Consider the following 21330-nt stretch of genomic DNA (forward strand, 5'->3'; position numbering starts at 1 on the left):
CTGAAAACCGAAAAGCATGCCTTCAGCTTTTTGTCAACACCGTTTAAGTGTTTTGTGGCAGGACCTCTTAATGAGCTGCAGGGTTTTGCAGCTGAAGCTGAGTCAGGAAGCCTCTCTTATATGAGAGTGCTTGGTTGCTTCTAACAAGCAGAGCAGACCCAAGAAATTGCTGCTACCAAGAAAACATGCTTCACTCCATTCTTTCCCAAGCTTTCTCAGGCTTTTTGTGGATTCAGTTATCCTCACATTGGGCAGCCATCTGTTGAAATAAGAAGTGGCGGGGCTGCGTCCCCAACACCCCGGCCACTTGGCTAGCTCACGCCCGAAATAACAACACACAAACTGTATTCATTTAAGAACTGCTTGGCCCATGAATTCTAGCCCTTACAGGCTAATTCTCGCACCAGGACTAGCCCATTTCTAATCATCTGTGTAAGCATCCCAAGGTGCGCTTACCGGGAAGAGTCTAGCCTCCGTCCATCCCGGTGTCTGCTCCAGAGAGCAGAGCTGTCCGGTTCCTCTGGAAGCAGAGCAGAGTCTGACCTCACTTCCTCTTCCGCCCAGCATCCTATTCTGTTTTCTCCTCCCATCTATGCTTTAACCTATGAGGGCCAGCCAAGCAGTTTCTTTATTGCTCAGCCAATGAAATCAACAGATTGATATGACACTCCCACATCATAGTAACATATACAAAAGTGGTTTTGGATGCTTATTTTTGAGTGCACACAAGGAAGTGCTGGGACACATTTACTTTCTCTGATATTCTGACATCTCTTGAAAGGGATTTTGGGATATGTTTCTGTAGCAGAGATAGGGCAGGGAATTGAAAGCAACAGCAACCTAAGAGTTTAAAAACATGTGGGGTTGGGGGCTGGAGAGATGGCTCAGTGGTTAAGAGCATTGCCTGCTCTTCCAAAGGTCCTGAGTTCAATTCCCAGCAACCACATGGTGGCTCACAACCACCTGTAATAAGGTCTGGTGCCCTCTTCTGGCCTTCTGCATACACACAGATAGACTATTGTATACATAATAAATAAATAATAAATAAATAAATAAATAAAAACATGTGGGGTTATCGTCTGTGTGATCTCCATGGCTGGTCTTGTTTGGTTTTATGTCTGTAGTCCATTACTGCATACTGAATAGACTACACCTGTTTTGTTTGCCTGAGAAGCATCATTGCGAAGCAAGTGTGCAACTACGTGTACACTCCTCCTTCACCAATTCTGCCCTGCACAGCTATCCTAACCCCCCAACTTCTGGAAGCATATGAGCGGCACTTTGCCCAAACAATTTTCCTATAGACACTACTACTGTTTGTTTCTATTGAGTCAACTAAATCTTACCCATCACAAGTAGAAACGGAACACGCCAATGGATTGCTCCTGATCCCGAATGACTTCCATTTCTGAATTCTGGCTCAGCAGAAGTAAGCCGTACACTGGAACCATCTAGGCGGGCTTTAGGATGTCAATTTGCAGGGGTGACTCCCAGAAAATTGATTCTGTTAGTCTAGGCTTTTTTTTATATTGACCCAAAATGCTGAGAGCCCTCAGGGCCTAATTTTAGCTACCCCATTTCTAATAGCATCCTGTCTACCTCTGGGAGGCTCAAAGTCATGTCAGGATGTCTGAGGATTCACCAGCTTCTAATCCCTTTTCTTCAGCTGGAAAGAAAGGGTGAGAAGTATGGTGGGAGCCTGAGAAGGAGAGGGCCGGGATCCTTCCCCAGGGTGCACAAAGCTTCCTCTCTTAGCAGTTCATTAGGGCTAACAAGCTGTCCTTTGTGAAGGCAAGCCTCCATCCTTGCCTTAGTGCAAATCACTTTGATCAGTTAATCTCCTGTCCCCTCCAAAAGATTTGTGACTTAGGTTTCAGGAGGAGGAGAGAACGCTGCAAGGTCCCATGAGACTTAGAGCAGAAATGATAGCATGCTGCTGTCTGGCAGCCCAGCCTCCAGGAAATAGGCATGACAAACACGCATAGGGCAATATGGATGACTCTGAAACCCACACTACCACTTCACATGGTAGGGTGGTGAGCATTAGCAGTATGCATCTGACCAACTCACTTGTCTGTCTCTTGATCCTTCATGACCTTTCTCTGATTTATTTTTCCTCTACCACGAAGCCCTTAACAATTGTTGAATAATTTTACCTTTTGCCAGTGGCTTAGAAGCCCATGAGGACCAAGGCCTTACCCAGGCCTGTCCTCCTTGCCACCTGCTTAGCGTGATACGCACGTAAAGCCTGTTGAACTTAACTGAGTTGCTGCTTTTGCTACATGCTTCTCCATCTTTATTCTCTCCCAAATCCTCCCCAGCTCCAGACTTAGAGAATACCTCGAGGAAGACAGAAAAACGCACGCTGCTTCAGCACCAGTCACAAATCCTCACATATTGTCAGGGATCAATACATAATTGTTAAATGGATTAATAAGCCATGACCAGTGTACTGATATTAAAATCAAGAACCGGAGATCTGGCAATTAAGAACACCTACGGCCAAGTTCGGTTCCCAGCATCCATGTTAGGAAGCTTGCAACTGCTAAAAACTCCAGTTTCAGGAAACTGGAGAGCTTTGACTTCTTTGGGTAAATACACACATGTGCACATATGTGCAGGCACACACACACAGACACACACACTAAATAACAATACTTTATAATCATATCTCCCAGTCTACATGCTTTTGAACAAGGTAAAGTGGAAAGAATGTATCTATGAAACTTGTATCAATTTTTGAGGTGATAATGATTTTTTTCTTATTCAGAGTCAAGAATTAAGACATCCCTTGAGACATGACTTAAAGACATTTCAAGCATTTCAAGGATGCCAGAAAAGTAAGAAGTAATAGAAAGTCATAGAGTGGAAGAGAGAGAGAGAGAGAGAGAGAGAGAGAGAGAGAGAGAGAGAGAGAGAGAAAGGAATGAAAAATGACAAAGCATCCTATAAAATCAAAAGAAAGGAATGTTACACATAATTAGATAACCATTAGAATATACTTCAGAAATTAAAAATAACCCCTCTAGTTGTCATATTTAGGAGTATCAGCTTTAAGAATTAATAAGGTTGTGGCCATATCTTTAAGGAAAAAGGTCACAGATTTTTCTACAATGAACAATGTTAAAAATCTATATACACATATATAATTTAGTTCATTTGTGTACTATAATCCAAAATATTTATTAACATATGTATATTAACAAAAAATTGCCAAGAAATTCTATATTAGGCAATACCACATAAGTTTCTGGCATACTAGAAAGTGTTTCACAACATCACATAAAATTACATAGCGTAAGCAAAATTAGGTAAAATATCTACTTTGGCCTCCCCACTAACTTTTTCATGTTTAATCTTGTATCTTTTACTTACTAAAATGCCAATATTACATATTTAATTATTTTAATTACAGCCCCCCCATGACACACTTTTATCTTAGATACATTGGTTTAAGAGTCTCCCATACCTGACTCTTATTTCAAGATTTTGGGAATTCCAGGTAGAATTGTGCAGGACAGGAGGCTTGACAAGGCTCTGGTGAGAGGAGCGACTCTACAGCCTCTCTTCTATTATTTGAAGATGGTGACGATGTGATTGATATGAGGGTGGCATTTGTTCCATACGGTTGTATCAGACATTTCAGTTGGGATAGAGAGATGCCTCAGGGCCTAAAGTGCTTGCAGCGTTTTTATTGTCAGCGTGACATAACCTAGGATAACCTGAGGCACTTCATGAGGAATAGTCTAGAGGAGGTGGCCTGACCATGTCTGAGGGTGATTGGCTAGATTGTTAGTTGATGTGGGCAACGCTGTGGGCTACCACTCTCTAGGCAAGGTCTCAGACGTTCTAAGAGAGGGGAAAGCTAGCTGAGAGCAAACATGCAAGTATGCCTTTATTGCTTCTGCTCTCCACTGTACATGTGAAAGCCCACGTTACGCCGCTACCTATTTCTTATTTCCCTTTGCACGTTTTATTTGCTAGAAATCCCTGCAATATTGAACTGTGAGTACAACGAAAAGACAAGTCAACCCTTCCTTCCTGGAGGCTGCCTTTTGTCAGGTTACATCACAACAAAAGAAAGAAGCTAGGACACCTCATAAGCAGCAGGCATGGGGAATGGAGCTCAGAACCCAAAAGCCTACACAAAAGCGCGGTGGGCCTACCAGCCTGCCTGTAAGTCTGCTACTGAGAAGCCAGGGACTCTGGCTCTCTGGATCAATCTGGTGGGCTGGTTAGTCATATAGTGTTCTCTGGGTTTGACTGAGACACCCTGACTCAAAGAAGAAGATGGAAAGGAGGTGAAGAAGATACCCTGCTTTAGTCCATGGGCTCCACGCATACCGACTACTTGAACGGATTCTGATATTCTATCTTCAGTACTTCTGAATTTTCTTTGTTGTGTTGGTCCCAAGTAAAAGATTGGTTGCACATAGAAACACTATGTTTCACTTTCCTCAGAGCAAAGAGGTGACTATTGCATTTTCTTCAATTCTAGGGAATAAATCCACAGTACTTGCAAGACTATATTGCTAGAGGTGTTTAACCAAATCCCTTTCCGTGGCTGCCCTGCCCGCCACTTGCTTCCACTTGCCTTTCTTGATAGTATTGCTCATTCTCAGCACTGAGGCGCTTCCTGCCTTCTGCTCTGAGACCAGACCATACCAGATGGCAGGGGAGAACAAGCTGGTCATCTTTAGGGCCAACGTATGTCTGCCCATCTCCCCTCTAATACAACCAGTTCATCCATGCTTCCCACAGAGCCTAAATGTTGTGGTCATTGCTTTGCGGTTCCTGAGTGCTTTGTTTCAGATTCTTGTGTTCTCTCCTTTAACTGTAAATTCCTTGAGGTTAGGCAGCCCATTTCTGTTTACCTACCCCCAGCCTGTCCCACAAAGAGTTTATGCCTTTTGTTTTCCCAGAGAACCCATTCTTTCCTCAGGACACGGCCACCTCAGTCTGGATTCATTCCATATCACACAATTCCTCTGTCTCTTTGGTTTTACTTAGAACTGCTCATCTGCATGTGCAATTATCCCTATGCTTTCCTTTTATTTATTTGCTTGTTGCTTGTCTCCCCCGGCCACCGCCCACCGCTGTGAGGAAAGTGATTCCTCTGTGTTCACTTCTAAACACGGAACCTAAAAATGCTTGACTGGTTAAGGTGATGCTCACTAGATACTTGTACAATGCATGGAAGCTTTGTTGGGGAGGGGGAGAATTTTCTATAAGGAGAGAAGAAAAGAAGGATGGACAACAGAATGAGAGAAAGGAAAGAAGGAAGAACAGAGATGGAAGAGCACTCAGAAGCCTAAAGCAGTTGATGCTCACATTCAGCAGAGGAGATGGGCCTATGATAGGTCTTCATATTGTTTCCATTGCCTTAAGCACAGAGGGGAAGAACTTGAGTCAGACAGCACCAATGCCAGTCCTGCTCTGCTTCAATGGCACTGTCCTCCTCTTCTGAGGCCAGTGGTCCCGACCTTCAGTCTTTACTACCGTTCCATGTTACCAAACTCTTCATTATGATATATCCTCAAATAGTTATACACAAGACTTAATTTTTAGGTAACTTAGAAAATGTGCCAATAAATCAATATTTGAAGTGTCCTAATTTTATAAACATTGAAAATTTATGGATTTATATGAAATATTTTTGCAATTCATACAATAACCAGTGTATGTTTCATGTTGTATTATATAATATCTAAGGTATATTATCTATATTTAGATAATAGGCATTATAAGAACTTTTTAGGTGAAATGTACAATTATCCTTGAAGATAAAAAGATACATAAATAGATTCATATAAGTCAGTCAAGTATGGATATTCAGCTGTGAACAAGTTTGAATTAAAAATACAGAAGAAGTTACCTTTTTCCTGGTATGAAATATAACATAGGTACAGATGCATAGGTTTAATAGTGATTCTCCATACAAAGGTGCTTACAGTGTTTTTGTTACTTCTAGTAGCTTCTTCTCTTAACTAGTTTTACTTAAGCATGATAAGGAAGTGTAGGGACTGAATTTGGGTCCCAGTTTTGATACTGTCACAAAATCAATTATTTTATTCAGTATTATCATATCATATCATATCATATATTGTATCATTATATATTATGTAACTATTATTATAGATAATTATTTTATCCTGCTATATTAAAATAAATTATAGATAAGTGCTTCAGAAGGTTTTTATATTTCTGCTTTCACAACCATCTTTCTTGGGTTTGGAGGACATGAAAGGGGGAGGCACAAAAGACATTATATTGAAAGGCAGTAGTGGGACCTGCTGAGCGTGAATGCGCCATATAGAACAGAGTGTATAACACAAACACTCTTACATGGGTTTTAAAGACTTCCATTTGCCTGAGAAAGATAAATGTTACTTTTTTTTTAAATCTATATTGTTGGAAAACAGAAAACAGGAGCTGATATTATCTGCAGAATCCATGTTCCCTGAGTGTAGTATTGCTGGACTCATTGGTATAATGAAGACTGGAAAGAACTGAAACAGTTCAGGAACCTGCCATGGATACTTTTTTCCTTTACCAAGAAAATGTAGTTTTATTTCATCTGAAACTGTTTCTGTGATTTCCCTTTCTTCCTGCAAATGACTGCCAGCCACTTCATGCTTATGGATGTGTGCATTCATGAGTCGGAAAACTCGAACATCACCTCGCAGTGTACGAGAAAACCTAAATGGCCTCCTGGCACTGAAGGAGTATTGTTAGATTCTAAATGGGGGGCTGTTAGCTTTTTATTACAATCATGATTTTTTTGTTAGTAGTTTCCACAATTTGAAAAGTGACTGGATGGCTATTGGTAGTTGAAAGAAACATGGTTTAATATTTTTATCATATGGCTTTATGTTTGCTTCAGTGGTTGGAAAGTTTAAATGATAACAGGTTAGGCTTACTCGCTGGCAATATTGTTTCAGACCTTAATCTATTTTGGCTCATTTCTAAGGTTTAGATTGGCTTGAATGACACATAGCATTCTTCTTTCTCTTTATCTTGTAAAATAACATTTTCTTTTAAAACTTTACTAGAATGTTCATTCTATTGTTTATAACATTAAGTGCCTTCCTTGAATTCCTTTTTGTTCTATTTGGTGAAACAAAATTCGTGTCTGTTTCAATGTTTCTTTTGTTTTTAGAAGTTCCCCAACCTGCAGAGTTTGAGCAGTTTCTCCTCTTGTACCACGCATAGGTTCAAAGTCCTGCTTTTTACTATGTTCAGTTGCAAAGGGCATGTTTTCTAGCACATGAAAAAAAAAAGATCAGGAAGTCTCTAACTTGGAAGGAGACAGGGGTCTGAGCGTAACTGTAAATTAATTTCCCAAACAGGAGGCCTTGCAGCTCACTGAACTGTCTGATCAGAGAGGCACCGGGTGCTACCACAGTGGGTACAAAGGTAGCCATCTTATCAGGAAGTAAGGGCTTTTTCTGTTGGCAGAAAATGGGAAGCAACTGAAAGGCCAGTAGCAATCTAGTGGGCTAAACTAGGACCTTGGGAGTCTCCCAAAGCCCCTCCCTTCCTCAGTCCCTGCATGAGTCACTTTTCCAGAGTGTCTACACCCATTCACCCTTCCTTTGCCAACATCCCTGAATACTCCTAGTCACCCTCTAAGCATTTGCCAAAGACCTTTCTAGAATGCAAGTCCAGACTCCACCCTATCTCCCTGGTCCTGCAAACTAGTTCACCATGGTTTTCGGAGTAAAGTTGAAGTTCGTGGCTTCCTCTCCTGCCTACACTTTCTCCTTTTACAGAAGGGTTAGAAAAAGACGATTGTGGTCATTCTACGGGGAATTGAACAGATAGGTTTCTCGCACGTTCTCTGCTCTTTTCTCCACTATCCCAAGGCCCACCTCCATCAAACTCCCTGTGCCTATGTCTGCGCGCATGTGAAGGTCAGGAGCCCATACCAGGTCTCTTCTGAAATTTACTTTAGTTCTTGAATGTCTCCCATTGAACCCTGACGTCAGTGCTGACCAATGGACTCTGAGTATCTCCCATTTTTTCTACCTCTTTTCCAGCACTAACTACAGAACCTGGTTCCGGTGCTTTGAATTTCAGCTCAGGTCCTCAGGCTTGAGCACGTTTCTTTAAGAATGAGTCATCTCGTTAGCCCTTCGACTCTCTTCTCATCTTACTAACTTCTGCACATCTTTCAAGGCACTCGTTATATGCAATTCCTCCAAGGACCCCCTTCCCTCCCTGTCTCGGGCTCATTTTGGGTTGTCTATCATCATAGCGCCTATCTATCCAGCAGGCAGAAGGCTGCTCACAGAACACAATCCTTGGCTAGGGTCCCCTCCCCCATCCCACCTATACTTAACATCTCTGCCATAGCCCGCATTCCACCCAGCTGCTGAAATAAATACTGAGAAGAAAGGAAGTCCCAGGGCTATGGTGGTTACTAATTGTCAGTTAGAAACTCTCTGTCCCTGTCGGCTGAGAAAATGTTAGTGTCAATTCTACATTGTTTCCATTGTTGGGGACTTGGGGGACTTTTAATGATTAACGCTGAGAAGTGGCGCTAGGTAATTAATTAGTTCAGGAAGGGATCAGTAAGCAGGATTAAGTCAGTGTTCCGCGGACCAAGCACAGGATCTGTTACTCGGGTCTGTGACTGGTATCTCTGCAAACCACTTGCGCACCTAACACCTTTCCTGACATTTTTACTCCTCCTGGGAAAGACGGCCTGGCCCTCTCAGTACAAACATGCAGGGAAAAATCCTGTTAAGGTCTGGGTTTGCATCTCCCTCGAATCACGTTCAAACCGCGGAACAAACGTTTTTAGTTAAAAAGCATCCTTGACCAAGTTATCAGAATTCCTTAAATTAACAGGAAATCCCGCCCGCAAATCTTCAAACTTTATCTCTTCTCAGAGACCCAGGATTCTTTTCATTTAAAGCCAAGTTACAGGACAGCACCCAGTGAACTAGGGGGCTGGGGTTTCATTAGCTCAGGCCATTGCCCAGGGCTTGTTTGCGTGGGAGTACTTCTGCATCTCCCTAAGATGTTATTTTATTTTAAAAGAGGGAGCCCTGCTTTCTGCACACTACACTGCGGAGTTGGAAGTCAGGGAGCCTTTCAGTTTCAAGTTTGATTTACTGATTAGATGGGAAGGTGGCCTGTGTTTGTGCTTGAGAGACGATCTGTTTTCCCGGAGAACTCCGAAACTGTGGAGTGCTGACTGCTGGAGGAAAATCCCCCACCAACACCCTTGCGCCTTCTTTCCCGCCCTTCGCCCTCCAGGTTCCAGGCGGTGCGGCGCTTCTGCCCCGGCAGGCCGGGCCGCTGACTCTAACCTTTCGTCTAACCTTGCGGGCCTCCCGGGCTGGCCGCCGAGCCCTCGGAGCCGGAGCGGCGGTAAGCGGCGGCGCGGGCCGGGGCGAGCGGGCGAGCAGGCGGGCGGGCGGGCGGGGGCCGGGGCTGCGCGTGGGAGCTCGGCGCGTCCGCGCGCCTTCCTGGCGGGGCCGGCGCGGGGGAGGGGCCGCGCAGCGGCGGAAACCGGCGCGCGGCGATAAGAGGCTGCACGGCGACATGCCACAGTCTCTCGCCGCTGCCCGACGAGTCGGGGCGCTCGCCATGCTCCCGTGACCCGACCCGGCCAGTTCCCATTCCCGTGGCGGGCATCCCGGAGTCGCGATCCCACAATGCCCCGGGCAGTCGGGGCCCCGGCGGGCAGCCTGCACGGCCACGTGAGAGGTGAGTGGCGGGGCGGCCGCGCATTGTTCGGCGCTGCGGGCGGCGCTGCGGCGACCCGGGGTGGCGCTCGGGGGTCCCCGGCCCGCACTGGGGCGGCGACGCGCTGTGGCTCCCGGTCCGGCCCCGCGACTCGCTGCGGGTACCCGGGGGGCGCTGCGGGCCGAGACTGGCAGCCGGGGAGCGGGGGGCAGGTGCGTGGCCGAGTGCTCTGAACTCGGTGACCTCTGCCAGGGACAGCGGGGACTACCACCGGCTGCGCGGGTCCCGGGCCGCGCCCGCATCCTCCTGCCGGGGGGGCTGCCATCCAGCACTGGCTTCGTGTGGGCCAAGTATGTGCACGCAGAGGTTAATGCTCTGCCTGCCACCCATAAATTACGCATGACATGTTTAGCTGGGCTGCCTTATATGGAGAGTGCTGTATTTCAGTCCAGTGTGCTTTTTGCCAAGTTTACAGGGCGGAAGACGCCCTGCTTTAGAGGGCTGCCGCTTTTCCTCCCTTTCTGGTCGTTTTGTAGTGCGTCACTCAAAAAAGAAAAAAAAAAACTGTAGGAAAAGTAAGTATAGAGCTTTCCAGGGCGGAGCCGCAGTAGGCTGGTCGAATTGCTTTCATGAAAAGTAGTCAGGCATATAGACTTCTTTTTAAAAAAAGACAAAACCAAGAAAATATTTAGCCTTCCCTCAACCTCCTAAAAAGAAAAAAAAAAGCCCGAATTTGTTATCGTTAGTAATGTCTCGTTAGAATACTTTGATTCCAGAGCTTGTAACATGAGAATCAAAAGATTACATATATAAAAATGGAGCCGAAGCCTTCCTGACCAGCCCACAGCATGTCACAGCTACAGGGATGTTGAGACAAGCTTCAGTGTGTTCTTAAGTCTCTCTGGCTTGTAGCCTGTTTGGCTGCTGGGATGCTAAGTTGGGTTTCTCGTGGAGCCTATGTCCCCAGGATTTAAAAACAAAGTTGGAAGCGGCCTGGGAGGTTATTGCCGCTGTCTTAGGTTTCGGTGCCCACCGACACAGACACAGGCCGAGCAAACGATTAATAAACTCTGCCATACTCTGAGGAATTTCAGAAACAAATTAATACACGACGAGGGAAATCATAATTATGGCCTTTGGATTTGCAGGCCTTCTGCAACGTGCTTTGAAATAGTACACCGACGGACATGCTATTCCTCCCTCCTGGGTTTCAACACAGTGTTTATACAAAGAACTTACTTAGGGCATAACTTTTCTACACCGGGCTAAGGGTCCGCATTCTCGTCTCTGGCTTTAGAGTGTTGGTGTTGTTTCCTGGTCCTATTTTTCCAGATAAAATTCTGACCACCAAGACATGATAAATGAAATTTCAAGGACTACAGATCTTTGAAGGACTTAGTGCAGTACAGACGATGTGTTAGAGATAATACGTTATTTCATAGCTGGAGAAAGCACGTGGCTGTCACTTCCATCTTTGCCCTTCTAAAAGTCGGTGACAGTTAAACTAGCTTTTCCGAAACATATCATGGTCCACTGTTCCTGTTCTATGTAGTTGTAGGGGGTTACATTTTCTTTCTTTTTTTATTTTTAATCACTGTTAGGCCCTTTTTCAAATCTAGACTTCAAGTTTTTATACCTCTTTGTTTAACGCGGAGTTCCCTCGGTGAGAACTACGAAGCTGACGGCTGTGTTTATAGAACAGGTTAGGTCAGCACCAGAAAACCTGTTCATCTGTTTTATAATTACACTGTCCCTGAAGACCTCATTGCCACATTTTCTTATTGGGAGAGACTTAGACAAAGCGCACGTATGCTTCATTGAGTATTTTCCTCCTGGACTGAGAGCAAATGAGAGCCTATGAAGCACGTGTGGGGAACATGTCAGGAGAGACAGTGACGGGGCGCTGCATGGCCTGGGAGACTGCTGTGCTTGTGTGCGCCCTTTCACAATGGAGGCAGGCTCCAAGTGGAATTCATTAAAATTTGATTCTAACATTCTGTTCTTGCTCAGGGCACAGAATTCCTGTGAAATGAAACACTTGGTTCTGTTCAGAGCAGGAAGAGATTACCTCAAGGTTTCTCCTTGAGGGTGGAGGGGGTGGGGAGAAGCATGCAGTGGTAGTGTTCACTGAGGAAGAGCGTGCTATTCTTACATAAGGTTTCCTATTGTCACTGTAAGGCAAACTTGTTCCCATGCACTCATGTCTGTCACCATACCATAGGCCTGTATTTGATCTGTCTATTTATGGAAGCAGAAAGGTCTTGCCGCACCTTCTGGCTTTCTGCTTGGTGATAGATGTGCGGACGAAAGAGCATCTTAGATCTTTCTTGGAATAAGCCCAAATAGATGGACAGTTGAGGTTTATTTATGTATTTATTGAATGCTCTAAAGGGCATTAGAGAAGGCAATGTATATGATGATCAGGAAAGTAGAGGAAGTGAGCAAAATATATTCACAAGATATGTGGTTCACTTGAAGGTCCTGTGCACTGAAAGATTGTAAAGCATCTGGACTTATAGATCCAAACCTCTGTTTTTCCGGAAGTTTAGAATATGCTGGCTGGTACAAAAACCACTAGCCACATGTGCTCTTGAACACTTCAAATGTGTCCAGTTCTGAATGTTGCCTTAAAGTGTAAAATACATACTGGCTTGTGAAAAGTTTGTGCCAAGAAAAAAATGTAAAATACTTGATTATATTATATTTAAATTAACTATGTTATACTGATAATGTATTAAGTATTGGGTTTTTTTTGTTATTGTTTTGTTTGACTTTTTACCACCCTCACCCCAAGTACTAACAAGTGTGTCTTGTGTTCTGTGGGGCAGCACTGTTGTGAAATAAAGCAAGAAAGCAGCAGTATTCTGAGAAAAAGCTTAAATTAGAGTTTGCTAGTCAAAATACAGTAAAAGTGACTTTTATTTTTACAAGGTAAAGATGCTTATTATACACAGAAACAAAATGACTTGTCTTTCTCATCCATTGTAGCCAAAATTTGAGCAAAAGTACTACCTTACGTCTATTTTTATTTCCTCAAAACTACTATTTAGTTTAGAGAGTTAATGGTGAGGTGGTAATAGCAGAGAAAGACTTATAATTAGGAGGATAAGCTTAACACCTCTCAGAGGCCAGAATAGGGTATGATTGCTACTCTGGGATGTTTGGAAACACTATAGTTATCATTGTCCTGGAGTTACCAAACAGAAGCAAGTCAGTGAGATTTATTTTAAAATAGTTTTCAGTAAACAGCAGTTACCTTCAAATGCTTAATATGTGTTTTCTATTGTTATGACAGACCTTCCTTAGAAAAATAAAAACACCAAAGAAAGCCAAACAAGCCGACAGGAATGAGTCTCACCTGTGTGGAGTAGGGCACCACTCTGCATATAAGGAGCGGTGAACCAGCACTGCTGTGGCGTTGTTGCAGGCTCTGAGGAGTTCCTGTATGTTGAGTCTTGATAATTAGATCACATTCTTGAGAAAGCATCTGGCTCGTTAACAAAGTACAAGGGCATAGGTCCTGGGCACACTCCTTTTGGACATTTTTTATCAGAACTGGAGTGCATTTGCCTTGCAAAGTGTTATGCCCCCCCCCCCAAAATGTGGTTCTTTTCTAGCATGTAAAGTTATGTTTGCTGATGTTCTCTTGAAGGATATCAAAGGTACACAAGTTTTGTTGTTATTGTTGTTGCTGTTGGGGTGGCAGACATAGCCCATCTGGAGCCTCAGGTAGAGTTCATCCTAGTTCGGTAGCATGATGGATCTGTCGTCTGCTGTTGCAGGCATATTTCATATTAGTACCAACAGCTGTGGTGGAAGGAGAGGGGTGAGAGCCTCCCTGTTAAACTGCGTTCATGTCTGATGAGTCATGAAGTGTATTCGGTAAGGGTTGGAGAATTTTTAATTGAAAAGCAGATAGTTGAAAAGGACCAATTGACATGCCATGAAATGTGTCTAGACATTTCTGTTTTAAGATTTAAGAAAGGGAAATTGATGTTTATATAACGCTTTCCTATTTCTATGTGTATATGTTTTTGTAAGCACTGCAGTTTTATTCTTGGGAGAAATAAACATCCTAGCATATCTATGGTTATAGTTTTGTACATATTATTAGCTTAAGAAAAGCGTAACACAACTGCTGTATCTCTTTTCTCTGTTACACTTTGAGAGAAGTGCCTGTCACATGTGTCTGATATCCAAGAGTTTGAAAAAGGTTTTTAATTTTACACTCTTAGGGTTCTTTTTGATACTTTTTCCTTTTTTTAAAGCTCTCACTTTAGGTTTTTATGATTCTTTGTTAAAGCAGTACAGGATCCATTATCTGAAGACTAGGGGAAGCCATATTGCATTCAATAGGCAATTATTTGTCTCCTTAGGTAGTTGTATGAAAAAGGGAAGATACTATGTTGAAGTAGAATTATGCTTCAAATAGTTTACTCCCCAGGAAGCTTTGTTACCTCTCGACGTTATTTTAAGAAACAGAGATAGTTTCATTCATACGTCTAAAAGGTAATAAAAGGTTGACGAAGGTACACAGAAAATAGGCTTCTGTGTGCTGCGAAAACAGAACTTGTGTAATGACGTGTGTGTGTATCTCATAGCATGCCTGTGGAGGTCAGAGAACACCTTCGAGTCAATTTTCTTTAACCATGTAGGTTCTAGGAATCAAACGCAGGCCCTCAGGCAAATTGACCAACTGATTTATCTGAATTTTTATTTCTGAAAACAATAGAAATACATTATACTATTGAGAAGAATTATCATAAATATGAAATCCTTCTGCTCCTCCTATGACTACTGTGTCCATGCAGGTATCAGCTTCATTGTAGTCCTCTTGCCTAAGGTCACAAAGTGAAGAGATTTTGTATTCCAAAGGCAATTTTCAATAATTATATTCCACCCTGAAGTCCCCTCTCTTCCTTTTTAAAGTTTAGAGGCAATTTACTAAAATGTTACTTGCTTTAGAGGACTCAGAGAATTCTAGGGTGATTGGGATAGGTTTAATCCTATGAAATCAACAATTCGATGCTAGTTTGAAACATTTAAGTCACCATGTAAATATGACTTCCATGTAGTCCATATTGTAGCAAAACACCAATGCAGGCCCACTGAAAACTATTTGATAAGGTCTGTATATTCTTGAGGAAATGACATCTTGCTTTTGAGAAAATAAGAACTTTGAGTCATTCCATGATACTGTGGTGTTTCATGAGGACTCTCCAGTTAGGATGGCACTGAAGGTGTTGTGTGTGCTTGGCACTGAGGATTCCATCTCAGCAGATGTCAAGTGAGGACTCTGGTGCCTGCGAGTGAGCGGTAGCCCCAGCCTGGAACAGAAGTTTGGAGAAAACAGAGACAAATCCTGATGCAACTGTGGGCAACATAAGTGCAACAGAGGAAGTGGTCCCCCGAGAACTAAGGAAGCCTAGAGTGTTCTTTTAGTTTTCCAGCTTTACTATTATTTGCCCTTGAAAGCACTCATTGCATCCATCCAGTGATGTTTCCCTATGTTTATTTGTAACATCTACACAGAGGATTCAGGTATATACATTGTAATTCATTTCTTTAGTTCTCTCATCCAGAATGACCTGAACTCAAAAGAACATTGGTCGTATTGTTTATTAGCATTAGTGGACATTGCAACACTCCAACCTTTTCAGATGGCCACTGCCGTGAAGAAAAGATACAGAGAATTTGCCAAAGAGAAAGCTAGACTAAAAGTCAGGAGATCTACCTCAATTGCCAGGATAGCTTTAGCATTCAAGCTTAGCGTACCAAATGAGGAGAGATTTTGTTAGGGGAAATGAAAGTTAAGCTATATAATGTGCACTTGAGCAAGGAGGTTTTAATCAAACCGTTACAATGTCTAACTTCTCTGAACTTTGAATGAAAGGAACAAAAAGGAAGTAAAAGAGCAACAAACAGCACTGCCATTTTAGGCAACAGTTTGCAGAAGGTTTGGTGAAGTTGTCTGATTTCTCTTAGAACTCTGGTACTGACTTCTGTTTGCAGTGAAAACTTGTGAAAGGTGAGGGAACAAAGGAGAAGATTTAAAAAAGTTAGCGGTCAGCCCATGGTGTGGTCAGCACAACTGTATCGAGGTCCAAGGATGCCTGAGCCAGGCGGTAAACAGTAATAAGCAGACTGAAAACATCAAAGATCCTTTCTGAATGTGACTAAGAATTTGCCGACTCTTCCTGGTTGTCAGTTTTACCCTCTGTCCCACAGTTATGCCTTAGTGTTGGTGAGGATAGTAAGCATGGCACATCAACGTCTTGTGTGGTCGTAGAAGAAAGCTGCCTGCACACTTGTGGGTCTCCTCTCCTTCCAGAGCAGAGAAAGCAGGGAGGTGGTGACATGAGGCAGTGGATGGAAGAGATGGAAGGGGAATGGACATGCTCTTGGGGCAGGTTGGTGTGGAACGCACTAAGTATTGGCAACACTCTCAGCTCAGTCCTCCTCTTCAAGAGGCTCCTCATTGTCATTTGTATCTTTACTAAAGTTTGATTTAAAAGCTAAGTTTGAAAAGAGTTTCTAAAAAACTTCCTAGAAATACCATATCTAGGTTTGTTTTGAATGTTCTCTCTTGAATGCACTACAGGCAGAATAATAAAGACCTCCCTGGTCTTACATCTTTTGTCGTGTAAGTGCTGATGTCAATATTATAATCTTATTATATGTACTTATTGCCTTTAATCTATTTCTTAAAAAGAACAATAGAGTTTTTGAGAAATATTTTCCCATCCCTAGTCTGTGACATTATAAATGGACAAGTAACAATTAAAAACATAATAGAAGTTGCTTCTTCTGTATTGTTTTACAAAGTCTCATTAAGTATTCTCTGAAGCTATAACATAAATCTTAGGACTTTTGTCTTAAAAGGTAATTAGCATGACTAGGACTTTTTGGTTATTTCCAGAACCTGAAGACTTGATTTTTTTTAATGTCCAAATTTTAACCTTTCAACATTTTGTCTTGTCCCCAAAGTTACTAAAAGAACAGAGAAGAGAATACTTGCACTAATAATGCTAACAGTTTGGAGAATGGCTTACATGTGTACAGCGAGGTTTTAAAGTAATACACTCAGGAGAGCTTCATGAAATGGTCTTGCTAATGTCTTGGTTTCAGACGTGGGGAAACTGGGTCACAGATATTTCAGGTTTATTGCACAAGGTGCCTTAATTACCACATAGCCCGAGGAGGACTTTGAGCCGTGGTGCAGTTTCAGAATATCTGCACTTATGTGAAAGAATAAAAAGAATGAAATATGTGTGCTGGGGATTATCAGGTAATATAAGGTCATATCCGTTTGAGATACTTTACCAGGGTCACACACATGGGGAGATCTCTAGAGAAAGAGTAAATGACGGTAGGGTCGAGGAAAGAAGAGATAGAGGAAGGGGACAGAAAGTGTCAGGTGGGAAGGGGGCACTGGCACTACATTGCCCATCAGGCAGCACGTGCAGGCACGTGACAGTTGGTAGCACAAGAAGCTGACTGTCCGGAGACGTCCCCTTCTAGGAGGGAATTGTGCTGCAATGCCCCAATAGAAAGAGTATGATGCATGGCAAAAAGTGCAGTGGTTGGGAGTGAGGGAAGAATGAGAAGGTAATGCTTTGCAGTGGAAATAGGACTTCTGGTTCCATAGGGCATAGAGCATATCCAGTTATTGGATGTGAACAATAGGAAGGGATATGATTTGATATTGTGAATATTAAGAGGATTTTTTGAATATACTAATAATTAAACAAAACCTCAGTAAAATTATTATTTAAAACTCTATAATTGTTCTAATAGTATTGATACAAGTGTTGTTAGAATTAAAAGTTGCAGAGCCAACCAACCAGTCGTGGTGGAGCTTGCCTACAGGCTCAGTGCTCTGTAAGTGGGAGCAGAAAGATGTTGTGTTCAAGACTGACCTCCTGGGTCACCTTGCAAACTCCTGCATTAAAAAACAAATGCCAAACACCAACAAAAATGAAGGATTATACTTCAAAATATCTGTAAGAGAGAACCACATATTTGTAGTTTATCTAGGATTACAACTCAATTATTAAGATGTGTCAGGTTCTTAATGCATTTCACTGCTGTGCAGGAAGCTTGGAAGCACGGTCTGAGGACCACCAAAACCTTTATCCCACATTTGCCGTGCTACAGTAAGCAACCGTGGGTCTTTCTGGGCATGCTGTTATCTGCTGGGAAATGTCTTAGTGTAAATTAGGAATTTTGGTCCCTTATTGCATGTAGGACAGCTGTGCATCCTATCCTCAGTGTTAAGCAAGGTAGCAGAGAGAGTCATGATGGAACGAGGTTGCAATGTGCTCAATGTGGTTGACGCTTAGACTTCTCTGACCTTGCTATTTTAGGGATGGTATCAGTGTAGCTGTGGCATTCTTTCTCCTGAAAGCAAAAATCCTTAACAATCAGCCACTCTTAGAAACTGAGAGTTGAGTCTTATAGGGGAAAAAAAAGAAGCATTTGTGCTTGAATTTTATCTGAGGTTAGGAGAATACCTTTGTTTGACATAGAAGGCTTGAAATTTAATTTTACCTGAGATTCTTTAATGCCTATTACAAATAATGGCCTCCCATTGTTTAGTTTGAATGATAGAAATAATAGACTCTGTTTTATTTAATATTTATAGAGGACCTCGTAAAACCAAGGCAGTTTTCAGAAAGATGTATTCATAGGAACTGGGGAGACAGCTCAGTAGGGAAGGTGTTCACTGCACAAGTGTGAGGACTGGAGTTCAGATCCCAGGGCCTCTATAAAAATAAAACCAGCGTGGTGCCCCACACCTGTATCCTAGCACTGGGAAGTGGAGCCCCACCAGCTGAGCTCAGGGTCAGAGACTAGATTTCAAAACATTAAAGTGAAAAATCCTAAAGGAGAAGTATGTTAACCTCCCCCGATACTCTTACGAGCATATACATGTGATAAACCATACACAAAATTTCTATGTGTAACCACTTGATGCCTACTGTTTTAATAGACTCTATTCCATGAATAGTAGTATGGAATTGGCACAGTTCGTGGTTTTAATATAGGATGCTTATGCAGGACAAGAGAATAATGTTGACATAGTTTGTCTTTCTTTATGTGTTGCTAATATTCTGAAACACACACACATTTATTATATACCCTATTTTTTTAACTTTTAGGGTTATTTTACCTAGTTTTTTTTTTTTTTTTTGCCTTGTGCTTGGCAGCTGCAGTGAAAATGTGTGTGCTGTCGTTAAGCTTAGAAAGTGTCCCTCTCAACTAAGATCCACCAGCGTTAACATTAGAATATACCTTTTCAGCTATTTCAACACTGTGCAAATCTGAACTAGACAAATTTCCTTTAAATTATTTTGAGCCATTGTTTGAACTCCAGGAGGAATTGCCGAGTCAAGGTGGTGGCATTCAGATGAGGCGCTTGGCACCCATTTACCTGATGATTTAAGAGATTTGATAATCGGAGCAAGTGAGAGCAGGGAATCTCAGAATCCTTTGACCAGGTGCCAGTACTCTCTGAGGCACTGTATGACCTTCCCCAAAATAATCCGAAAATGCTTTGGACCGTTGAGGAATACATACCTCATATTTAATTTTGCGTGACATGATGCTTTCCGGGGGACCACACTTGCCTAGCCTTGTTTACAGGAAGTGGCTACTGCAGAGGAATATAGTTCTGAAGAGTGGGGTGCTTAAAAGCTAACGCTGTATCGGGAACAATTAATTTAGAAAGGAGTCTGTTGAGCCTTCTCGGTTATGGGTTACAGCCTAGGAAGTGCTGTCCCCTTGCCCTTAAGTCTTTACCATTTGAACACTAAGAACAGTAATCTTATGTGCTAAATAATCATGAATGAATGTATCTTGGGCACCTTTTACAGAGTCGCTTGTTTTTGGTAAATGCGGATGGTAGTCATAAGCACAGAGCTCTCGTACGGGAACCTCTTCTTTTTGTGGAACCTAGTGTTTCCAGAACAAACACTGGGTACTGAAACACAGCCTCATAATGGTGCACAGATGTGCACCTGAGGCAGAACACCTCTTCCTGATGTTGATGAGGACGCCGAGATTCTCACAGCTGCACTAGCCAACTGAATAGAAGTCAAATCCTTTTTCACAGTACTCTCCTTACTTTTGTGACTCTTATGGGAATAAACGTGGCATTTTTACAATAATGTTTAAATATTCAGTTTCCGAGGTAGGGTTCATTCTGAGGCCTAGGCTGGTCTGATCCTCATTCTGTAGCATTGTTTCCTCTCCTAGCTTCTCAAGGGTTGAGAATACAGACAGTGGCCACCATGCCTGACTTAAAAAAAAATCGGGAATGAAGAAGATACAGACTTAATTAAAACAAAACAAAAACTGCCTTGCTTCAGTGTTAGACTACAAATTAAAGAGAACCCAAAAAGTGCTGGAAGTCTTATTATTGGTTTTTTTTTTTTTTTTTTATTTTGTGAAACCTAACATCTTAAGGCCCTCCTGTCGTCAGCAGACGTGGAAAGAATTTACCCTTGTTTGCTCTTGTGTGACTGACTCCTCCTGCAGTTACTGTAGGTAGATCAGTTCAGGCTTCTGTTGGAGAGAGCTTTGGGAACGTCAGATGTGCATTGTCCCTCAGTAACCATGGACATTGGTGCTAGGACTCCCCTACAGACGCTCCAAACCATTCATACTCCAGGCCCTTAAGAAAACTGAATATACACATGCTTCCTATACTTTAAGTTGTCTTTAGATTCATATGATACCTAATTACTTTATTTTCTGAACATCTTCAGTCCATGTTTGGTTTGGTCTACCAATGCAGAATCCACCAACATAGGTCTACTGTATTTTCCCAGCAGTAATACGCTACTGTAGAATTTCCACCAAGAAATGATACGTGTCCAAAACATATCCTGATTTTTTTTTTCATGGACCATTCTCACATTGTTAGTTTATGCTCACTCAGTACACTGTTTCCATACATCAGCGGGTGCTGTCTGTGATTGCCCCTGTGACACACAGCATGTGGCGTTAATGATAGTTCTTCATTGAAGTCTTACTTTGTAGGAGACATTTGCTAACAAATGCCACTTTCATGAACTGGTTAGAACATACAGCAAATATATTTTTTTTTTTTTAAAGAGAAGAATGGGGTTGCCTTTGTCTTGATTCTGGTTTCAAAGGCAAATGTTTTTCTTTAGCAAATACTGATCATGAGTGGCCTGTCAGGATCATCTTTTCTAGATAGGTGATGAGCAGCTGGATGTCGTGTAATTTTCGGTGCAGTAGCAAAAACCTTCTCCAGTAATGTGGCACAAAGCAATGTGGGTGCAGAGGAGCTTGGAGGAGCCTAGCACTTGCCTAAATCTCAGAAAAACAGAACAAATCATCAACTCTCCTGGAAAGACAAAATCAACTTAAAATTTGTTAAAATGATGTGGCCAAGTATTTACATTATTTCTTTTTTCTTTTTAAGTATTTAATAAACGAGTTGGAGCACAGTATCATCTAGCTGTACAGAACTGAATCAAGTCGTTTCTCTCTGAGTTCTTCATAGTAGCTGGTTTAGGAACAGATTGAGCAGGCTGTATATAATATTTATATACACATGCACACATACATTATATATACATATATGTGTACACACATACACACATA

At 42.3% G+C, this 21330-nt stretch overlaps 1 protein-coding gene across 22 annotated transcripts in view; it reads left to right on the forward strand.

The window, feature by feature from the left end:
- Nucleotides 1-21330, forward strand: part of Mbnl1 (muscleblind like splicing regulator 1) — a 172599-nt gene that overhangs the window by 18446 nt on the left and 132823 nt on the right. For 5 of the 22 annotated variants that reach the window (XM_050147537.1, XM_050147542.1, XM_050147541.1 and 2 more), the window contains exon 1: nt 9501-9717. The exons of 2 other annotated variants lie outside the window; for them this stretch is intronic. The gene's annotated coding sequence lies outside the window, so the exon portion shown is untranslated. Of the gene's footprint in view, nt 1-9043; nt 9379-9498; nt 9718-21330 lie in introns of those variants that run through there. 15 more of the 22 variants (XR_007592757.1, XM_050147547.1, XM_050147549.1 and 12 more) reach the window with 6 other exon arrangements.

The sequence above is a fragment of the Alexandromys fortis genome, unplaced genomic scaffold (assembly GCF_014885135.2).
Source record: "Alexandromys fortis isolate MF-2015 unplaced genomic scaffold, M_Fortis_MF-2015_v1.1 scaffold_53, whole genome shotgun sequence".
Lineage (NCBI taxonomy): Eukaryota > Metazoa > Chordata > Mammalia > Rodentia > Cricetidae > Alexandromys > Alexandromys fortis.